Source organism: Curcuma longa, chromosome 16 (genome assembly GCF_044706935.1).
Source record: "Curcuma longa cultivar G26 ecotype Majalengka, Jawa Barat chromosome 16, ITB_CL_G26_1.1, whole genome shotgun sequence".
In the NCBI taxonomy this organism is placed as follows: domain Eukaryota; kingdom Viridiplantae; phylum Streptophyta; class Magnoliopsida; order Zingiberales; family Zingiberaceae; genus Curcuma; species Curcuma longa.
Genome location: NC_133876.1, coordinates 10,064,996 through 10,082,680, shown reverse-complemented (window position 1 = coordinate 10,082,680; position 17,685 = coordinate 10,064,996). Strand labels below are relative to the sequence as shown.

Below are 17,685 nucleotides of genomic sequence, written 5' to 3'. Positions count from 1 at the left end.
ACTGAGCTAGGATCTTGAATTGGGACGTTCTGATGGATGACCTTGAAAGATCAAGCAACATCACCATGACCCATGAAGAGTTCAACAAAAATTATTGCGGCTGTTGTTCAGGTGGCTTCGCAGAATCAACCCATGGTTGATTCATCATCCTCCCGAATACCTTCCATATTGGCGGAGGTGCCTCAGATTCCTGTCTTAAAGCAGCAGTGACCAGTGGAGGCATTCGAGCTCCCACTGTGACTCCAATCCGAAGGGCCAGGGAGGGTGATGTCTCTTTGGAGTCAGCAGCGGGAGGAACGCCCCATAGGGATCCTGTTAAGGGCAAGAGACCTTGGGTGGGTGAAACGAGTGACCCCAAAGACACTCTTTTCTCCTGGAACTTCTTAGAAGAGAATCGAAAAAATCAAATAATTTCGTCGGAATTTGATTTAGCGACCAAATAGGAATTCGGTCGCTAATATTTGAGACTAAACCCTAATTTGGTCGCTAATTCCATTGTTAATTTTTTAAAAATTTTGTCATCGTTTTCTCATTTTTCTATTTTATATCCTATTGATATACAATCAAATTTTGGTCATGATGGGGAAGAATCCAAGAAGAAAAAGAGTTAAATCAAAATATCACGCCCAATTAAATCAGCATTCTTTTCTTATATGCTAACAAACACATTCTGCATGACCATCCACCAAAAAATTAATAATCCATTAACAACCTATTAATGTTACCAGATTATCGAATCTACACATATAATCTACATCTAAAACTTGAACCCCCTTCATACTTTCAAGCATTAAATCACTTATTTAGGATTTAATTTTTTTAATGACAATTATTATATGTAAATTATTAATTGTGTATTAGTTATGAATGGAGACTTAATACTTCATCTATTATCATTTAATATGAATTGGCGTATTTATTTTAGTATATATTCATATATACTAATTATGTTGAACGTATCTAAAAGAATCCAGTAGTCCTTTTGAAAAAACAAATATTGCATGATTTAAAAAAATATATTTAAAAAAATAATTAGATAGACATAATGATCCCGTCGCGACATCATCTCTCTCCATTGACTCACGGTATAAAATGACACAAGGCCGAGACTCTAGTTCATCTTTAGTATTACCATTTGCACGAATAAGAGATGTCTGTACTGTTTGCGTTTTTCCTTTCTCTTTACTCATATTTTCATGGTTCTGCCCTCCCCTCTTAGTTGTAGGCTCCACCATGCCGCCGCAAGCATCTGCACCTCCGGACATTGAGTCCGACGATAATGCTTTGTCAACTAACGATTAGCCACTACAAAAATACATATATTTAATTATCAAAATTTTGGTCACTAATCGACCGTTAAACCCATTAAGCGATCTAAAAAATAGCAAATAATTATGTCGTAGTTTGATTTAATGATTGATTTTTAATTCAGTGGTTAATTTAGGGATCGAATCGAAATTTGGTCACTAGTATTAGCATTCGATCACTAATATTAGCAATCGAACCCTAATTCGATCGATAATTCTACGTTAATTTTTTAAAAATTTCGTCAACATCTTCTTCTTTTTTATTTTATATCCAATTTACATCAACCGAATCTTGGTCTCAATGAGGAAGCTAAGGAAGAAAAAAGGTTAAATCAAAACATCATGCCTAATTGAATCAACCTTCTTTTCTTATATTTAGTGAAGTATAATTCTGTCGCTAAATAGCGATCAATTTTATTGTTGTCGCTATTTAGCGACCGAAATATGATATCGGTAGTAAAATTAGTGACTGAATTATAATTTGATCACTAATTCCATAGTTGTTTGAGGTTATTTTTGTAGTGAGTAGAATTCGAAGCAGGTAGGCAAAGATCGAGGAGGCCACAACCACCTCAATACACCGTATTTGTCTTCCATCAAAATGAGTAGTACTGCACACGAGGTTGAGACCGATGGAGAAGTAGGCAAACTGCGACGAGGAGGGGTTGTAAAGGACAAGATGTGAAATGAGCAGTTCCATCAGTGGGATCGAGGGATAAACGGAGAAACATATTGTTAAAAGAAGCGCCAAGTCTTTCATGTATTGGCCATGTCGGACGTTGGTTGGTAGAGCATTACCGTTGGACTCAATGTCTAGAGGAGCATATGCTTGCGGTGGCACAGTAGAGCCTACAGCTAAAAAGGTAGGGCAATGGAAGTATGGCTTGGACATGACATTTAGTTCATGTAGCCATCCCCAAAGGTTGGGACCACTTTTTACAGGTCAATGGAATCTTTATGCCCAAAATCTTGATTCAAGTAGTCATTTATTTAGATTTGCTCACCGCAAGCTCGTTTATAATTTTAAAATTTACTCCAAAAGTTTCAATTCACTCCCAATTTGCTTAAATGATTTTAAACTATTACATCTTCCACTAGAATATTTTCAATCAAATTTATAACCTTGTAAAGCGGGGATAGCTCAGTTGGGAGAGCATCAGTCTGAACGTGGCATGTTCAATCCACGATCACCACAAGCTTGTTTAAAATTTTAAAATTCACACCAAAAGTTTTAGTTAGCACTCCCAACTTATTGAAATGATTTTAAACTATTACACTAGAATATATTCAATTAATATTTTTTTTCATCAAGCAAAGATAGCACAATTGGAAGAGCATCGAAGATACGAAGATTGCATGTTTGATCCACGTTCACCGCAAGCTCATTTATAATTTTAAAATTCACTCCAAAAGTTTCAGTTCACACACCCAATTTGCTTAAATAATTTTCAACTATTACATCTTACACTAAAATATTTTCAATCAATTTTAGTTTTTTGTCAAGCTGGGATAGCTTAGTTGGGAGAGTCGATCTGAAGGTCACGTTTGATCCACGCTCACCGCAAACCTTGTTTATAATTTAAAATTCACTCCAAAAATTTCAGTTCACACTTCCAATTTGTTGAAATGATTTTAAACTATTACATCTTGCACTTGAATATTTTTAATTATTTTTTAAATTTTATCAAGCGGGGATAGCTCAGTTGGGAGAGCGTCAGACTGAAGATCTGAAGGTCGCGTGTTCGATCCACGCTCACCGCATTTTTTAATTTTAAAATTTACTCTAATAGTTTCAATTCGCACTCCCAACTTGTTGATCGTTAATTCTGCGCTAAATTTTTAAAAATTTCGTCAACATCTTCTTTTTTTTATTTTATATCTAGTTTACATCAACCGAATCTTGGTCTCAATGAGGAAGAGTCTAAGAAAGAAAAAAGGTTAAATCAAAACATCATGCTTAATTGAATCAACCTTCTTTCTTATATTTAGTGAAGTATAATTCTGTCGCTAAATAGCGATCGATTTTATTGTTGTCACTATTTAGCGACCGAAATATGATATCGGTAGTAAAATAAGTGATCGAATTATAATTTGATCACTAATTCCATAGTTGTTTGAGGTTATTTTTGTAGTGAGTAGAATTCGACGTAGGTAGGCAAAGATCGAGGAGGCCACAACCACCTCAATACACCGTATTTGTCTTCCATCAAAACGAGTAGTACTGCACATGAGGTTGAGACTGACGGAGAAGTAGGCAAACTGCGACGAGGAGGGGTTGTAAAGGACAAGATGTGAAATGAGCAGTTCCATCAGTGGGATCGAGGGATAAACGGAGAAACATATTGTTAAAAGAAGCGCCAAGTCTTTCATGTGTTGGCCATGTCGGACGTTGGTTGGTAGAGCATTACCGTTGGACTCAATGTCCAGAGGAGCATATGCTTGCGGTGGCATAGTAGAGCCTACAGCTAAAAGGGTAGGGCAATGGTAGTATGGCTTGGACATGACATTTAGTTCATATAACTATTCTCGAATCCAGGGGATAATTCGTTAGATAGAATAATTTTTTTGACGTATTATCCCATCCCCAAAGGTTGGGACCACTTTTTATAGGTCAATGGAATCTTTATGCCCAAAACCCTGATTCGAGTAGTCATTTATTTAGATTTGCAACCCGCAAGCTCGTTTATAATTTTAAAATTTACTCCAAAAGTTTCAATTCACTCCCAATTTGCTTAAATGATTTTAAACTATTACATCTTCCACTAGAATATTTTCAATCAAATTTATAACCTTGTAAAGCGGGGATAGCTCAGTTGAATCAACCGAATCTTGGTCTCAATGAGGAAGAGTCTAAGAAAGAAAAAAGGTTAAATCAAAACATCATGCTTAATTGAATCAACCTTCTTTCTTATATTTAGTGAAGTATAATTCTGTCGCTAAATAGCGATCGATTTTATTGTTGTCACTATTTAGCGACCGAAATATGATATCGGTAGTAAAATAAGTGATCGAATTATAATTTGATCACTAATTCCATAGTTGTTTGAGGTTATTTTTGTAGTGAGTAGAATTCGACGTAGGTAGGCAAAGATCGAGGAGGCCACAACCACCTCAATACACCGTATTTGTCTTCCATCAAAACGAGTAGTACTGCACATGAGGTTGAGACTGACGGAGAAGTAGGCAAACTGCGACGAGGAGGGGTTGTAAAGGACAAGATGTGAAATGAGCAGTTCCATCAGTGGGATCGAGGGATAAACGGAGAAACATATTGTTAAAAGAAGCGCCAAGTCTTTCATGTGTTGGCCATGTCGGACGTTGGTTGGTAGAGCATTACCGTTGGACTCAATGTCCAGAGGAGCATATGCTTGCGGTGGCATAGTAGAGCCTACAGCTAAAAGGGTAGGGCAATGGTAGTATGGCTTGGACATGACATTTAGTTCATATAACTATTCTCGAATCCAGGGGATAATTCGTTAGATAGAATAATTTTTTTGACGTATTATCCCATCCCCAAAGGTTGGGACCACTTTTTATAGGTCAATGGAATCTTTATGCCCAAAACCCTGATTCGAGTAGTCATTTATTTAGATTTGCAACCCGCAAGCTCGTTTATAATTTTAAAATTTACTCCAAAAGTTTCAATTCACTCCCAATTTGCTTAAATGATTTTAAACTATTACATCTTCCACTAGAATATTTTCAATCAAATTTATAACCTTGTAAAGCGGGGATAGCTCAGTTGGGAGAGCATCAGTCTGAACGTGGCATGTTCAATCCACGATCACCACAAGCTTGTTTAAATTTTTAAAATTCACACCAAAAGTTTTAGTTAGCACTCCCAACTTATTGAAATGATTTTAAACTATTACACTAGAATATATTCAATTAATATATATTTTTTTCATCAAGCAAAGATAGCTCAATTGGAAGAGCATCGAAGATACGAAGATTGCGTGTTTGATCCACGTTCACCGCAAGCTCATTTATAATTTTAAAATTCACTCCAAAAGTTTCAGTTCACACACCCAATTTGCTTAAATAATTTTCAACTATTACATCTTACACTAAAATATTTTCAATCAATTTTATTTTTTTGTCAAGCTGGGATAGCTTAATTGGGAGAGAGTCAATCTGAAGGTCACGTTTGATCCACGCTCACCGCAAACCTTGTTTATAATTTAAAATTCACTCCAAAAATTTCAGTTCACACTTCCAATTTGTTGAAATGATTTTAAACTATTACATCTTGCACTTGAATATGTTCAAGTATTTTTTAAATTTTATCAAGCAAGGATAGCTCAGTTGGGAGAGCGTCAGATTGAAGATCTGAAGGTCGCGTGTTCGATCCACACTCACCGCATATTTTAATTTTAAAATTCACTCTAATAGTTTCAATTCGCACTCCCAACTTGTTGATGACATTGAATCTGACATAATACTCTGCCAACTAACGATTAGCCACTACAAAAATACATCGACTGTCAAACCCATTAAGCGATCTAAAAAAATTGCAAATAATTTTGGCGTAGTTTGATTGAATGATCGATTTCTAATTCGGTGGCTAATTTAGCGACCGAATAGAAATTTGATCACTAGTACTAGAATTCTAATATTAGCAATCGAACCCTAATTCGATCGTTAATTCTGCGTTAAGTTTTTAAAAATTTCGTCAACATCTTTTTTTTTTTTTATCTAGTTTACATCAACCGAATCTTGGTCTCAATGAGGAAGAGTCTAAGGAAGAAAAATGGTTAAACCAAAACATCATGTCTAATTGAATCAACCTTCTTTCTTATATTTAGTGAAGTATAATTCTGTTGCTAAATAGCGATCTATTTTATTGTTGTCGCTATTTAGCGACCGAAATATGATATCGGTAGTAAAATTAGTGACCGAATTATAATTTGATCACTAATTCCGTAGTTGTTTGAGGTTATTTTTGTAGTGAGTAGAATTCGAAGCAAGTAGGCAAAGATCGAGGAGGCCACAACCACCTCAATACACCGTATTTGTCTTCCATCAAAACGAGTAGTACTGCACACGAGGTTGAGACCGACGGAGAAGTAGGCAAACTGCGATGAGGAGGGGTTGTAAAGGACAAGATGTGAAATGAGCAGTTCCATCAGTGGGATAGAGGGATAAACGGAGAAGAAGTGCCAAGTCTTTCATGTGTTGGCCATGTCGGGCGTTGGTTGGTAGAGCCAGGGCCGTCTCAAGGTTTTATGGGGCCCTAGGCTAAAATTATTTTTAGACCTTTAATATATTTTTTAAATATAAAATTTTTCCTCGTCTTTTTTCATTCAGATTTAGGACCGACAACAAGGGGCGGCTCAAGCCTACAGGGGGTCCTAGGTAATTTTTTTTAAAATAATTCTTATTATTTAAAAAAAAATTTTCTCACCCTTTTTTATTCGGACTTGAGATCGACAATGGTGGGTTTAAAATTTTTTAAAAATAAATTAAAATATTAATTTTAAAAATAAATTTTTTATATAAAATTAAATTTTCTTGCTTTTTTAGAAGTAAAATTATTAATTAAATTTTCATATTCAAGTTTTAATAATAAATTTTTTTCAATTGATAACATTGCTAAATTATTTAATCTTTCTTGAGACATAATTGAACATAAATAAGACTTTATTAATTTTAATTTTGAAAAATAAGCCCTCAAGACTTTCAACTTTCTAAAAACTTTTCACCTTGAAGAAACACATACATTAATCATTAATCAGATACATTAATTTTTACCCTAAAAAATTATTTAATATGCAGAAGAAAGATCAATTTATAATATTTTATTTATATATTCTATCAATATATATTTATTTCTTAATTCAATTCGTTTATGAACATGAAAATTATATTTTCATTCCATTTTTCAATCAGAATTATCTCGTCATTGATCAAATTAAATGAAGTAATTGGTCTGATTGTTGAATCATCAAAACATGCCAGCAATTTAATGATGAAATAAATCATAATAATAAAAGTCATTTTATAAAATAATAAAGATCATTTAATAAAAAAAATCATTGCTCACCGACAAAGGCGAGAAGGCCGAAGGGTTAGGGCGCGAAAGCGAAGGCGTAGGCCGTAGGCGCGAAGGCGAAGCGCGCGCAGGCCTGGCCGAAGGCGAAGGCGCACTGGCACAAGGTCGGGGCCGTCGAGCGAAGGGTGCACAGGGCCGGGCGAAGCTGCGAAGTCGCGAAGGCGCAGGGCCGGCCGGCGGGGCGAAAGGTGCGCAGGGCCGGGTGAAGGCAAAGGCGACGGCGCAAGGCCGGGCGAAGGGCTCGTATGGCAGGGCTGGGCGAAGGCGCAGCCGCGCAGGCCACAGGGCGGGGCGAAGGCGAAGGTGAACGACGACTTGGAAATTTCGGTTCAAATCGGGGATTCATATTTCAGAGCGGAAGGAAGGTGAACGGTTTTTAGAATTTTTTGATAATTTTAAGGGATTTTCGGGACTCTAATCGATTAAACCAATTAATAAATTTATTTTAATAATTTTTATTTTTTAATATATATATTGATGTATTGAAAGTTGGGCCCCAATTAAAAGGGGGCCCTAGGCATAGGCCTTAGTGGCCTATGCCTAGAGCCGGCCCTGGGTAGAGCATTACCATTGGACTCAATGTCCAGAGGAGCATATACTTGCGGTGGCACAGTAGAGCCTACAGCTAAAAGGGTAGGGCAATGGAAGTATGATTTGGACATGACATTTAGTTCATGTAGCTATTCTCGAATCCAGGGGATAATTCGTTAAATAAAATAATTTTTTTGACGTATTATCCCATCCCCAAAGGTTGAGACCACTTTTTACAGGTCAATGGAATCTTTATGCCCAAAACCCTGATTCGAGTAGTCATTTATTTAGATTTGCTCACCGCAAGCTCGTTTATAATTTTAAAATTTACTCCAAAAGTTTCAATTCACTCCCAATTTGCTTAAATGATTTTAAACTATTACATCTTCCACTAGAATATTTTCAATCAAATTTATAACCTTGTAAAGCGGGGATAGCTCAGTTGGGAGAGCATCAGTCTGAACATGGCATGTTCAATCCAAGATCACCACAAGTTTGTTTAAATTTTTAAAATTCACACCAAAAGTTTTAGTTAGCACTCCCAACTTATTGAAATGATTTTAAACTATTACACTAGAATATATTCAATTAATATATATTTTTTTCATCAAGCAAAGATAGCTCAATTGGAAGAGCATCGAAGATACGAAGATTGCGTGCTTGATCCACGTTCACCGCAAGCTCGTTCATAATTTTAAAATTCACTCCAAAAGTTTCAGTTCACACTCCCAATTTGCTTAAATAATTTTCAACTATTACATCTAGAATATTTTCAATCAATTTTATTTTGTCAAGCTGGGATAGCTCAGTTGGGAGAGTCGATCTGAAGGTCGCGTTTGATCCACGCTCACTGCAAACCTTGTTTATAATTTAAAATTCACTCCAAAAATTTCAATTCACACTTCCAATTTATTGAAATGATTTTAAACTATTACATCTTACACTCGAATATTTTCAATTATTTTTTTAATTTTATCAAGCGGGGATAGTTCAGTTGGGAGAGCTTCAGACTGAAGATCTGAAGGTTGCATATTCGATCCACGCTCACCGCATTTTTTAATTTTAAAATTCACTCTAATAGTTTCAATTCGCACTCCCAACCTGTTAATGACATTGAGTCTGACCATAATACTCTGTCAACTAACGATTAGCCACTACAAAAATACATACATTTAATTATCGAAATTTCAATCGCTAAATGATGTATTTTTTAAAAATATTGATTTTGATTTGAAATAATTTGAAGTTTTCTAAATTTGTCAATTAATTTTGGATAAAACTGATTGATGATGTAAAAAAAAAAAAAAGAGAGGAGGCGCTTTTCGAGAATATGATATATAATTTAAATATAGGAAAATTGGGGATTTGATAATATCAAAATTTTCTTACGCCATTCAGTATAATACTGAAAATTTATTGAACTTTGAGAATTCAAGCCAATAAATATCTATATCATTTAAAATTATATATTGTCTAATAGTATTACTCAAATAAAATGTTTGTTACTCAAAATAATATACGTATATAATATATATTATCCTAATTTGTTAAAGAAACAACCAAGTGGTATGATGGCTAATTAAGGATAAGTTTAATAACGACCTTTAACTACTTTTTAAAATATTATTTATCGATACATTATGATTTAATTTATTCGGTTAATTCCAGAGCTTTAATAATGATGACTCTCCCTTCTTTGTCTTTATATATCACTGAGCCAAGCTGTCTCTGCTGTGTTTATATTTCTTTTTTTTTTTTTGGTAATCATTATTTCTTTATGGTTCATTTAAAATGTTTATAAGCTTGAAGACTATTAATTGTTAAAAAGAAAAAGAAAAAGAATAAATGGACTCACTATTGCATTACTAATAATGTTTTGTGATTGTTAACCTCGTTTTTAAGTTGTTTGTCTGCTTCAAGCATTTATTCGAAGTCCTGAAATATTAAAAGAAAATATTTGTTTTCTAGGGAGAGTTTGGCTAAGAATTTTAATTAAAGGAAGCTCTGTTACGTTCCTTACTTCTCTTACTGGACAGTCATTACTACGTAAAGGATGGTGAAAATATCTAAATTTTTATAATATACCGCGCGTACCATACCGATATATATCATTCATATAGAAATTTTGAAATTTTGATAAGATATAATACCATACGGAACTTTTCGATATCGGTATCAATATATATCAAAATATCAAATAAATTCTTTTATAAAATTTCTATATATTTTTCTAATCCGGATATGTTCTACTTCCGCGGCCTCCACTTTGGTCTAACATGGAGAGTAATATTATATTTATATTATTAGTAAGATTATTCTTTTAGAAGATTACTTGATCTAACCTACACTACAAGAATCAGTATCAGAGGGAAAAAAAAGTAATTGATTCAGTCGGAGCATTCCAAATAAGTAATTTCAAAAAAGGTAGTCCGGTGCACGATGCTCCCGCCATGCGGGGTCTAGGGAAAGGATCCATTGTACACAGCCTTACCTTGCCTTTGGCAAGAGGCTATTTTCAGGATTTGAACTCATGACCTCTAGGTCACATGGCAGCAACCTTATCGTTGCGCCAAGGCTCCCCTTCAAGTAAGTAATTTCAAAGTTTATGAAAAAATTTAATTTAATTTAGATGATAATTTAATTAAAGATTATGATCAGATAATTTAAATAGTAATCTAAAACTTAATCAAGATTTTGAATGCTAATAGAAAATTTAATTTTATGAAAAGTAGGATCCGTTTCATAAGTAATTTCAAAGTTTATGAAAATTTAATTTTTGATTCGCATGCTAATAGAAATGAAGCAGTTAATTATTATTCTTCTTGATCATGGCAAATTAGATATTTGATAACTCTAATAATGTGGTTAATTCAAATAATGTTATTAATAAAAAAATTAATTAATTTAGATGATAATTTAATTAAAGATTATGATCAGATAATTTAAATAGTAATCTAAAACTTAATCAAGATTTTGATCAAATCAATTATGACTTTGATTAAGTCGACACGAATTTTGATCAAAGTGACATCATAATAATTCAAATTTATTCAACAATTTAATTAATCAATATAATTTAAAATTAATTAAATTAAATATAATTAATTCAAATCTAAAGGAAATTTTAAAATAGAATTATTCAAAAAGAAAAATAAATTTTTTAAAATTTTAAAAATCAGAAATCAAGTCTCAAAAATAAAATTTCAAAAATTATGAAGATATGCTTTCGTATTTTAAAAAGCCAAATTTGAATTTTAAAAATTTGAATTTAAAATTATGAAGATAAATTTTCATATTTTAAAAAGTCAAATTTGAATTTTAAAAACCGAATTTAAATTTTAAAAATCATGAAAATAAATTTTTAAATTTTAAAAGCCAAAATCAAGAAATAAGTTTTCAAATTTTAAAAACCAAAGCTTAAATATCTTGATAAATTTTAAATTTTTAAAAATTCAAAAAGTAAATCTTTGGATAAAGTTTCAACTTTTAGAAAATTTAAAAAATAAAATAATCTTTTAAAAATAAAACTAATAAATTAGAAAAAAAATTTTAATAATTTTACAAACCCCGACTTAGCTTATAAGTCTAAGTCAAATCAAAATCAAGAATTTGAAATTTATAAATATAATTATAATAAAGTACCCTTCATCAACTGAAACTAATCTATAAAATCATATCCAAAGAAAATAATAATATTAAATAAAATATCAAATATCAAATCAAGAATTTAATATATTATTAAAAATTAATATTTTTAAAATTTCCTTGATTGGTGTGCTCACATGTTTATCATGATAATTGACATGATCATGCATATTTTCTTTATTGCAAGATGTCATGTCTCACATGTCATGCATTCTATCAATTAATCACTTATCATTGAATAGTTAGATAGGGCAAAAGATTTTTGATCTTATCAACATAATATCATGACAGAATGAATTGATAGTACATTAGAAAAATTAAAATTGAGTGAAATACTAGTAAGGTAACCGTGTATTATTGTATATTGAAAGAGATAGAATAAGTGAGATACTAGGAGATATTTTTGAAAATTATTTCAAAATCTTATAGGATTATTTTTTATGTATGTCGAAAAGAGAAGAAGAGTTTAAGTTAGAAACCCTACTTTTTTTTTGTATAAAATCTGAAAAATTAGGTTAAGTTTTTAGTCGAAACTGTTGACTAAGTTACTGAGAGAATCCAAGCACATTAAAATTGACCGAATGCATGAAAATTAATAAGTGAAAAGTCCAAATAGATCAATATTGATCAAATACTTGATAGTCAAGTAATTAAGAAGTCTTGAGGATTAACTTAAATAAAGAAAAAAAAATCCAATCAGATCAAAATTGATCGGATGACTAGTAAATGAAAATTCAAACAGATTAAGATTGACTAGATGTTTGATGAAAAAAATCCTAACAGATTAAGAGAACCAGATGTTAGGCACCACAAGCTCAATTAGTTAACATGTGATCTGGAATTCCATTTCCATTTCGGTTACTGCCATATGGCATAGGATAACTAAATCAAAAGACCAATGTAGAGTGGTCCTAACAAGCAATGCATCTCTCTTGGTAGAAAATCACCGTATGAATATGTTGATTACATATTAGTTAAAACCATTGGTAGACCTTATTTTATAGACCTAATCATAGTATAGCCTTCTCATTTTTCTTTCTTTGTTTCATGTAGAACAGTGTTCGAGAATATCTCTCAAACCATGCGCATATATATATATATATATATATATATATTCGGACGTTTCGCCCATTTAATCACGGAAGAGTGTCGCACACAGAAAAACATAAAACAGATATATCGGTGGTGTTTGGTTGAAACCTGATACCTAACGAAAAAAAATAAATGAAGTACCCAACCCATGTCGATTGGTTGAGAAGGCAGGCATATTTATGCATCTGCGCGCATCCAACCGAACATCGGATTTAATTTAATTTTCACTTTATATATGTTACCTACAACTCCAATATAATATATTTATTTTGAAAAGATAAAGAAGAAACAATGATTTAGATCTCCAGCTTTTAAGGACACTATCAGATATGATTTAGAAAGAGCAATATAATTAGTTGGCCAACTTTTTGGTCAGGAGCGTCATTAATAAACAGGATATATATATATATATACCAAAAATTATTTCCACTCAACCGATCAGATAATGACTTCAAAAAGAAAGCAAATCTATGTACTAAGCGTAGTAACAAGGAATAACATGTTACCAATAACACGATCAAAAAATTAAAGAGCTTACCCTGAAGTAATCGATAAGAGTTTTTCCTCAGTTTTCTTCAGTAATGTAGCTTCAAAATTCACCACAGAATAAGAATCCAGCATTATCCATAAAATCTGTTAATGATCGATGAAGGGTAGTAAAGATTATTTGAAAAAAAAAAGTCTTAAATTGAAGGAAATAAAAGGACAAGTGAGATCTCCAGACAATGAAGCAATTTTTGGTGTGTAATCATGAGATGTTAGAAAAAGGTTGGTAAAAGAGCAAAGCAATAGAAAAACACACATTATTCCATGCGTTTAGTGAAGTGGTGGTGCACAAAAATTATGTTCTTTCAGAAAATTAATGAGCATAGCAATGGCTTGAATATCAATAAAAATAAAATAAAATTTTGAACAAATGCTATATTTATATAATCATAACAGCTATGAATTTTCCCGTTCACCATATTTACACAGAATAATATTCTAGACCGTTTCTGATGTAGCTTAAGACCAAATGATATATGCAGCCTAAAATTGCACATTGTCAGGATTCATGCATGCTGCGTTTGACTGGAGAAGCTCAAATTTTTGTCTCGTCTACGTACGACCAATCCACCATATAATAGGAATGTACGTCAACCTTACATAATTGTAAAATGTGTAAGATTTTAGATAGATAACTGTAACTAAAAGTTAAATGTACCAGTCATGCAAGGAATAAAGATTTGAATCCAGATCTATTAAGAACAACATCATTATATATAGCAATACAGTTATTTATTATAAGCATGCATGACTAAAGGAGCCACAAGAAGTTTGATCCTTACCCCCAATGAGAAAATATATATGTCCTCTGAGCTGCTCTATTAATAATTTTTCTAGCTCGAATATCCACTGCCGTAGCAATGGCCCTCCTCACCAAAGTTTCATGGATGTTTCTCAGAGCCACAGAGATCTAACCGAGAAGCAAATGAACAACCAGGTGAATAAATATTTCCAACAAACAACTGGGAATTTATACCCAACTCGTGATGGATATCTCTCAGCTACATGGATCAAAAGATAGAACTATTAGGAACAAACAAGAGGGTGCTTTTGAATCATAAAACGAAAAAAACGAGAAAAAAAAAACAAGGACAATGATGGGTTACCAAGTTGGAGACATTGTAGAGCACTGTGCCTGTGGGGAATCCTACGGACCACTACATCATCTTTCTGCACGGAGAAATATAATAAAACAAAATAAGGTTAGCCGTCTTAAGGATGCATAAGGAAAGAGGTTTTTCTTTTGGTCGGACGAAGAGAGATTATTTTGCAGAATAACAAAGGGAACAAAGAAGAGTAATCTGCTTTAAACTCGTACCACTGCCAGTAGCTAGAAGAGACGTGTAGCTCATCAAATTCCATTCCCCGATGTGTCCTGCTCACCTTAAAAGTCACGCTGGGACGCCCAAGTTCAGTTCTCGTTCTGAAAGAGGCGAAATAAAAGAGTCCACATTTAGAAAACAAGTACACCATGCAATCACATGCTGAACGCACCTCGGAAACACACTCTGCGACTTCTCACATGGCATCGGATGATGAGATGCCCGACAAAAGACAAGTTGAGAGAAAAGACAGTCCTTCCACCGGAGCTCCAGGACGAAGGAAGAGCAGAGAAAATTAAAATACAATAAAATCTTAACGGATCGAACTCGTGTCGATCGACCGACACACACTCCTCGTCCTTTCATCAATTGCGGATCTGGGTTGGTGAGTAGACGTCGTAGAGATCATCGGGATGACAGCGAGAGCAGTGAGCACGCAACAACGACAGCACCGACGCCGATGATGCCCTCCCCGCTGCGTGCTCACTCTCTTCTGTCAACCCAAATATACCTCTCGATCAAACTCTGCAAAACAAGTAAAAAAAAAAAACAATTCACAAACAAATGCAAGACGAATTAACCAGTATACAGCATCTTGATCTCTGGCATCCTCCTCCGATCCTTCGCCTCCATTCCGATGGTTTCCCCTCCTCCATGATCCTCTTCCTCGCCCAATTCTAGGGTTCCCTCGCCGCCTCCTTTTATTGACCGTTCGCACGTGTGGCGCCTCCGTCCCGTACGAAATTTCAATTTCAACTCACTTCGAGGGGCAAAAAGTAAAAAGTAAATAATAAATAATAAATAAATCGAACGCGGACCATGGTTCCATGTGCGCACAGTGCGAGTAGACGTTGGACCGCACGGAAGGAGAGGGAAGGAGGAGATGTTTCTGCGGATTCCGCAACGCTGTCTCTCTCCTATTAGTTCGATCCGCCATTGCACGAATCTTGACGCCGATGTGATGCCCCTCTTAATGAAGTGTCATTCTCGATTTAATGTACTTGGCGAATCAGGAGTCGATACGTCCTAGATCTTCTTACACGGACAAGATTAATAGAGAAGGGGACATCTCACCAATCATGTGGAAATCTTACGACTAGAAGTGATAATTCCGTCCCACTATTTTTTTAAATTAATTATCAGAATAAAATACAAATAAATTTTAACGCACGGTCTAACCTTTAAATTCTTTAGATATAATATATTCTAAATGAGGTTTAAATCGTGATTATTTAGGAAGTCTGTTTCAATGTTTTACTATCCACAGTAAAATAACCGGGGGCAAGTAGATGATGAGCATTCGAGATATAAAGTGGATGAGATGACGTGGAATGATAATATCTCCAATTTTGAGTCAAAATTATTGGCACGAGAAAATTATGAAAGTAACCAAAATTATTGGAAAAGAGAGAGAGAGAACGTTGCAAGATATTTGTGAGGATAAATATGAAATATTTGGGGGCGTTTGGTTTGAGTGTTTTCCAACGTTTTCCGTTTTCCTTTTCCAATTTTGTAGAAAACGTTGAATGGTTTGTGTTTTCTAATTTCATTTCCTGGAGAATGAAAATTCATTTTCCAGAAAAATAGAAAACGATAAATCATCGTTTTCTAAAAACTCAGTTGGGAATGGAAAATGGGAAAACGCGGCTACAGTAGTGCGTTTTCCCTTCGATTTTTTTTCCTTCGATTCCACGACGACGAGCACAGCGGGCGTTTTTCCTTTGGTTCCTCTGGAGACAGCAAGCCTTCTGATCCGTGACGCCTTCTGCGGATTTCTTCCCCGAGCCGACGCCCTGATCCTCTTCTCCTCCCGCTGTGCGTCGTGGCTGGATTGGAATTGCTGGAAAACACTTCAAATCCGGCGATGGCCGGGCCCGGCGACGCCATCGGAGGCGCCGCTCGGGCCCGGCGATGCCACCGGAGGCACCGCCCGAGCCCAGCGACGCTACCGGAGGCGCCGCGCAGGCCCGACGACACCTCCGCGCGCGGCCCTCGCGTGACTTCGATCGCGATTTTCTCTCCTCTCCGTCGTGATTTTTTGTTTTTTTATTTTTTAAGTTAGGATTTAATGAAAGTTTAATAATTAATTCCTAGTTTGGGATAGGCTTTATTTTTAATTAAAAAATAAAAAAATATAATTAATAAAAACAGTTAATTCTAGATTATGGAACTAAACGCATTTTCCAATTTTCTTTTCTAGAAAATAGAAAACAGCATATCATACCAAACACATTTTCTGTTTTCTGAAACTAGATCAGAAAATGGAAAACTAGAAATAGAAAATGGAAAACAGAAAATGAAAAATATTTTTCAAACCAAACGCCCCCTTAGTTTAACAATCCAAAATATATAGGGCACGCATATAAAATATAATTCATCATACGATAATCTTATGAAGTTTTGTTCTCTTCTGTTTTATAAGGTTCTTAATTATATATGATCTTAATTAATTGGTGTTAGTCGAGAACTCAATGTTAACTGTCATCATCAATGAAGAGGCATCAGACAAGTGGAGAAGGGACTATATGGATCAAGATCATATAATAAATATGGGTAATAAATAGGGGTGAACAAAAATTCAGTTAAACCGAATAAATCGATAAACCGACTTAATTTAAAAATTCGGTTTGATTATTTCAAAATTTTGATTATTTTTTCTAAAAAATTGATTAATTCGGTTCGGTTTGGAGTGAGGTGGCCCAAGTTATTGAGTTGTTGGGTGGCCGAAGGATTGGAGTGCTTGAATGGACGAGTGGCCGAAGGATTAGAGTGCTTTGAGTGGCCAAGAGACCGAATAACCCAATGGTTGAGTGGCCGAGAGACTGAATGACCGAATGGCTAAGTGATCGGGTGGTCGAATGGCCAAGTGGTTGAGTGGTCGTATGGCCAAGTAGCCAAGCGGCCGAGTGACCGAGAGACTGAATGGTCGAATGACCAAGTGGCTGAGTGACCGAGAAATTGAATGGATGAGTAACCTAGTTGCCGAGTCTTAAGGTGACAGTCTATTCGATATTAACTATAGACTTTTAACTTGACTATCAGTCACGTAAGGTTAATCAGAATCTACCACATCACTGATAAAAATACCATTTGTTAATTAGGAAATTAAACAAATATTAAAGGATGAACTATAATCCTATTACAAGGAGATGCATGGATCGATTAATATAGTAATAAATGTATATGGCAC

At 34.4% G+C, this 17,685-nt stretch overlaps 1 long non-coding RNA gene and 2 other non-coding genes across 4 annotated transcripts; 2 read left to right on the top strand and 1 right to left on the bottom strand.

Annotated features, from left to right (window-relative positions):
• Positions 1-2,995: 2,995 nt before the first annotated feature.
• Positions 2,996-3,068, top strand: TRNAF-GAA (transfer RNA phenylalanine (anticodon GAA)). The gene has a single exon. It is a non-coding gene; the product is annotated as a tRNA-Phe (tRNA).
• A 2,529-nt stretch (positions 3,069-5,597) lies between these two features.
• On the top strand, positions 5,598-5,670 carry TRNAF-GAA (transfer RNA phenylalanine (anticodon GAA)). Its single transcript has one exon. It is a non-coding gene; the product is annotated as a tRNA-Phe (tRNA).
• Positions 5,671-12,936: 7,266 nt separating this feature from the next.
• LOC141847874 (uncharacterized) lies at positions 12,937-15,195 on the bottom strand. 2 transcript variants are annotated; one of them, XR_012603436.1, is made up of 5 exons: positions 14,668-15,195; positions 14,492-14,596; positions 14,280-14,343; positions 13,956-14,174; positions 12,937-13,260 (listed from the first exon to the last, which is right to left on the bottom strand). It is a non-coding gene; the product is annotated as an uncharacterized LOC141847874 (long non-coding RNA). The 2 variants fall into 2 exon arrangements; XR_012603435.1 differs by having other exon boundaries at positions 14,492-15,195.
• Positions 15,196-17,685: the final 2,490 nt, after the last annotated feature.